Source organism: Carlito syrichta, unplaced genomic scaffold (assembly GCF_000164805.1).
Source record: "Carlito syrichta isolate Samal-C Ts95f unplaced genomic scaffold, Tarsius_syrichta-2.0.1 Scaffold301776, whole genome shotgun sequence".
Classification (NCBI taxonomy): Eukaryota; Metazoa; Chordata; class Mammalia; order Primates; family Tarsiidae; genus Carlito; species Carlito syrichta.
Genome location: NW_007245872.1, coordinates 164774 through 170757, shown reverse-complemented (window position 1 = coordinate 170757; position 5984 = coordinate 164774). Strand labels below are relative to the sequence as shown.

At 37.1% G+C, this 5984-nt stretch overlaps 1 pseudogene; it reads right to left on the bottom strand.

The window, feature by feature from the left end:
- Positions 1 to 346: 346 nt before the first annotated feature.
- Positions 347 to 1550, bottom strand: LOC103257501 (annotated as a pseudogene).
- Between the last annotated feature and the right edge of the window lie 4434 nt (positions 1551 to 5984).

Sequence of the window (5984 nt, the reverse complement as noted above, 5' to 3'; positions counted from 1 at the left end):
TAAAAAAGAACAAAATCATGAATTTCGCAGCAACCTGGATGGAGCTAGATTCTATAATACTGAGTGATCTCTCATAGAAACAAAGATCTGAGTATCACATGTTCTCACTCATATAGTGGACCTTGAACATCCACCATAATACTTTTTTTAAAAAAGGTGGGAAATTATGGGGGGGGATAGGGACGGGAAGGGAGGTGGGACTAACGGTAGTCAATATCTGTCTGGGGATGGGGAGACGCCCCTTATTAACAAGGGTGCCTGAACGATGCATATTTGTTTACCTAACCCTTAACTGTACCCCACAATTTTATAATGAAAAATATGTTTAATAAAAAAAAGAGCACATCTTCAGTTAATTTAGAAGATAGCATCCCAAGTAAAAGAATTCTCTGTTTGACTTGACATCACTCGCATTCTCTGATATCCGCCTACTCTCTTCTCAAAGAAGTTAGTCTTTCCTTTCAGTGAAATATTCTCCGTGAAGTCAAATGGACTTTCTACTTTGAAAACCTTGCTAAAATCCAGTTCCAGTATAAGTCTGTTGCCCACAAACTCGATGTATGGCTTCATTAAAATGCAATTCATCCCAGTGAGCTTCACAGGCAGGGCCTAGGTGAGGAACTCCTGTTCTATCCTAACAGCATTGATGATTATTTCTTTTACTCTCTGCTGTGACGGTTTGTGTATCAGGTGTTTGAATATCAGGCAGGCAAAGTCACAGTGTAAACTCTCATCTCTGCTAATAAGTTAGTTCACTGGAACATGTGAGGCCAGGCATCATTCCTTGTTTCTTGAGCCAGAATATCAATACAAAAGAACCAGAAAAGAAGATGCCTCCCACTGCAGCAAAGGCTACAACATGCTCTCCATTAAGTAGCCTCCTTGTCCTGAATCCAATGCAAGGCCCAACTTGCCTTCTTTTTGACACAGGGCATCGTCTCAATGGCGTTGATGATAAATTCCCTCTTTGGAGTCTTTAATGTAAGTGTCAATAAGGAGACTGCACATTTCAGAATGTATGTTTTCCATGGCAATTTGGAAGCCATAGAAACAGTGGGCTTCTGTAACTTGAACTTCTTGGCTAAATCGCTCCACCAAGTTTTCATTTACTATGCCATCATTTGCAACAAACGATGGCATAGTAAATGAAAACTTGGTGACATAAAATATGATATAAAATATCGATCCTCAGGCTTCAGGGCTTCCCAGTGCCGTAGGTCCTTGGAAAGATCAACCTCCTCGGCTGTCCAGAAGTAGGCCTCAGCTTTCTTAAACATCTGCCAAATGTCATGATATTCGATAGGAAAGATGACAAAGCGGCGGGGATTTTCTCTCAGCAGAGGTTCGTCCTCCACTCTGAGGACAGGTTTTTTAGTTTTCAGCTCGTCTGCCTCCTTCCTGGAAGATCCTCCTCTCGGTCTTGCTGGCCAGGTAGCAGGTGCCTCTCAGAGATGGGGATGTGTTCTCCTTGTCTGCCAGGCTGAGCCCCTTCATGGGCGAGAGCTTCAGCTGCTGATGGGAGCAAGCGGGAGGCGCAGGGAGAGCATGATGGTGGAGAGGATAGGTAGAGGCAACCGAGGCGACTGGGGCTGGGCGCACAGTATCTTATATTTTTTGTAATAACCATTCTCGTAAGTGTGAGATGATATCTCATTGTGATTTTGATTTGGATGCCCCTGCTGCTGAAAACTTTTTCATATAACTATTGATCATTTACTAAAGTATCTTATTGGAAGAAAACTATTGTCAGTCTCGGTGTCCATTTTTAAAATTAGGTTATTTGGGATATCTTGTTATTGATTTGTATGAGTTACTTATACTATTTGAATAATAAACCTTTATCAAATACATCGTTTGTAAATATTTTTCCTGTTCTATAGATCATATCTTCTCTCTGTTGATTGTTTCCTTTGCTGTAAAGACGTATTTTAGTTTGATATAACCCCACTTGTGTATTTTTGCTTTTGTGCTTTTGGTGGCATATAAAAATCATTGCCAAGACCAATATGAAGGACGTTTTCATTTATTGTATTCTAGGATTTTTATAATTTCCGATCTTATACATAAGTTTTAATCTATTTTGAGTTTATTTTTGTGTATTGTTTATTATGAAAGTCCAATTTCATTCTTTTCCATTTGGATATCCAGCACCATTTATTGAAGAGAATATCCTTTCTTAATTGTTGTCCTTGTCACCCTTGTCAAACATTAATTGACTGTTTATATGTGAGTTTATATTTGGGATGTCAATTCTGTTGCATTAATCTACATGGCTGTTTTTATGCCATCACCATAGTGTTTTGATTACTACAGCACTGTGACATAGTTTTTTATTATTATTATTGTAAAGATATGGGGTACAATTCAGGGTTCAGTACACAAACATTGATTATTCAGATACCCTTGTTGATGAGGTATGTTCCTTACTCCCCTAGCAGTTTCCCTCAACTGCCAATCTCATCACCCCACCCCTGACAGTTTCCCACTAATGCTAATCGCTTTCTTATAGTATTATAATTGTTCGGGGTCTGCTTATGAGTGAGAACATATGGTATCTGTTCTTTGTTTCTGTGACAGATCACTGAGTATGATTGACTCCAAATCCATCCAGGTAGCTGCGTAGTTCATATGTTTGTCCTTCTTTACGGCTGCATAATATTCCATTGTGTATATGTACCACATTTTTAAAATCCAGTCCAGCTTCCATGGGCAGCATGGTTGGTTCCATGTTTTTGCTATTGTGAATAGAGATGCAACAAACATACATGTGCAGGTATCTTTTTTTGTAGAATGATCTGAGTTCCTCTGGGTATATACCCAATAGGGGAGTTGCTGGGTCATATGGAAGGTCAACTTCTAGTTCCTTCAGAAATCACCACACTGTCTTCCAGAGTGGTTGCACTAGTTTGCATTCCCACCAGCAGTGTAGAAGCGTCCCTTTTTCTCCACATCCTTGCCAGCATCTGTTGTTGTTTGTGATATGAGGTTAGGTGATATCTCAATGTGGTTTTATTTGCATTTATCTGATGATGAATGAGGCTGAGCACTTTTTCATGTGTCTGTTGGCTGCCCAAATATCTTCTTTAGAGAAGTGTCTATTCATGTCTTTTGCCCACTTTTTAATGGGGCTATTTTTTGTTTTCCTTTTAGTGCATTTGAGTTCCTTGTAGTTCCTAGATGTTAGGCCTTTGTCAGATATACAGTTGGCAAATATTTTTCCCCATGCTGTGGGCTGTCTCCCTGCTCTCTTGATGGTTTCTTTTGCTTTACAGAAGCTTGTTAGTTTGATGAGGTGTCACTTGTCTATCTTATTTCTTAAGGTATGAGCATTTAGCGTTCTGAATAGGGATTGGTTGCCAGTTCCAATTTCCATAAGGGTATCTCCTGTATTTTCTAAGATCCTTATAGTTTACGTTTAGGTCTTTGATCTATTTGGAGTTAATTTTTGTGTATGGTGATAGGTAGGGGTCCTGTTTCAATCTTATGCATGTAGTCAGCTAATTTTCCCAGCACCATTTACTGAGTAGGTTCTCCTCTCCCCAGTGGTTGTAGTTGGAGACTTTGTCAAAGATGAATTGGTTGAGAAATTAAGGCTTTGCTTCCAGAATCTCTATCCTGTTCCATTGGTCTATATGCCTGTTCTTGTACCAATACCAGGCTGTTTTGATTACTGTAGCCTTATAGTAAAGTTTGAAGTCTGGAAGTGTGATACCTCCTGCTTTGTTTCTTTTGCTAAGGATTGTTTTGGCTATTCGTGGTTGTTTATGCTTCAGTATGAATTTATGTATTGTCATTTCCAGGTCTGAGAAGAATGATGCTGGTAACTTAATGGGTATTGCATTGAATCTGTAGATTGCCTTTGGTAGGATGGGCATTTTAACAAAGTTGATTCTTTCTATCCATGAGCATGGAATATTTTTCCACGTGTTTGTGTCTTCTTGGACTTCTTTGAGCAGTGTTTTTTAATTCACATTGTAAAGGTCTTTCACTTCTCTGGTTAGGAAGATGCGAGGTATTTCTTTTTTTTTGTGGCTATTATGAATGGGATTGTGCTTTTAATTTGGGTCTCTGCCTGCTTGTTGTTGGTGCATAGGAATGCAACTGTCTTTTGCACGTTTATTTTGTATCCTGAGACTTTGCCAAAGTCGTTTATCAGTGCAAGCAGGTTTTGACAGATTATCTTGAATGTTCAAGATATAGGATGATATCATCAGCAAAGAGGGATAACTTGACTTCCTCTTTTCCTGTTTGGATACCCCTGATTTCCTTCTCTTGTCTAATTACCTGAGCTAGGACTTCCAACACAATGTTGAGCAAGAGGGGTGAGAGTGGGCAACCTTGTCTTGCTCCAGTTTTCAGGGGAAATGTTTCCAGTTTCTGTCCACTTAGCAATAGGTAACATAGTTTTATATCAGGAATTGCAATGGCTCAAGCTTTGCTCTTCATTCTCAAAATTGTTTTGCCTACTTGAGGTCTTCTGTGGTTTTAAATGAATTTTAGAATTGCTTTTTTTTCTATTTATGTGAAAAATTCCATTGGAATTTTGATAGGGATTGCACTGAATCTGCATATCACTTTAGGTAAAATGGACCTTTTAATGATATTAACTCTTCCCATTCGTGAACATGGAATGTCTTTCCATTTATCTACTTCTTTACGTTCCTTCATTGATCTTTTATAATTTTCAGTGTATAGTTTTATTTTCAACTCTTTGGATAAGTTCATTTTTAGGCATTTTATTCTTTCGTTGCTATTGCAAATGAGATTATTTTCCTAATATTCTTTCAGGCCATTTTTTTGGTTAATTTATAGAAACTCTACTAAATTTCTATGTTAATAATGTATTCTGAAATTGTACTGCTTATTACTTCAAACAGTTGTTTTTGGCATTTTTAGGTTTTGTAAATATACAATAATATCATTTGCAAACCTATAATTTTACTTCTTCCTTTCAAGTTTGGAGGCATTTTATTTGTTTGTTTGTTTGTCTTGGATAATTGCACTGGCTAGAACTTCCATACACTGAATATAAGTGACAAGAATTGGCACCTTTGCCTTGTACTTGATCTTAGAGGAAATTTTTTAATTTTTCCCTATTTATTATCATGCTACCTGTATGCTTTCCATACATGAGTTTTACTTTCCTTAGGTAAATATCTTTTATACATATTTTCTTGAGAATTATTTTATCATAAATGTATGCTTATTTTTTCAACTGGTTTTTCTACGAATGTGGTATAGCACAGTACTTGACTTTGGCTATGATTACCATCCTTTCATCTCAGTGATAAATCCCACTTGTTCATAGCATATGGGACGTTTTTGTGTCTTTGTTAATCATGAATATTGACTTGAAGTTTTCTTTTCTTGTGGTGTCATTTTCTGGCTTTTGTATCAGTGTAATACTGCTATCATAAAAAAAAGTTTGAAAGTGCTCCCTCTTCTAATTTGGGGGGCACTCTTCAGAGCAATTGGTATTAGTTTTTATTTGAATGTTTGGTAGAATTTTCCTATGAATCCATTGGTCCTGAGCTTTTCTTTGTTGGGAGGTTTTTGATTACTGGTTCAATCATATTGCTTGTTATTGGTCTGTCCAGGCTTTCAATTCTTTTTATTCAATTTTGGTAGGTTGCAATTTCTAGCAAAATATGCATTTCTTCTAGATTGTTCAATTTGTTGGCATGTAATTGTTTATAATAGTCTTTTATGATCCTTATCTCTGAGAAATTCCTTTTAATGTCACCTTTTTTGTTTTTATTAGATTTATATGAGCATTTAATCTCTTTTATATAGTTAGTCTAAGAGTTTGTCAATTCTGTTTAAAAATTCAATTCTGAATTTGTTTATTTTTTCTACTGTTTTCTAGCCTTTCTCTCACTCTTTACTACTCTAATTTTTATTATTTCCCTTCTTTTTTTTTTTGAGTTGAAGTCTCACTCTGTCGCCCAGACTGGAGTGCAGTGGCCGCTCCCGGCCACCGCAGC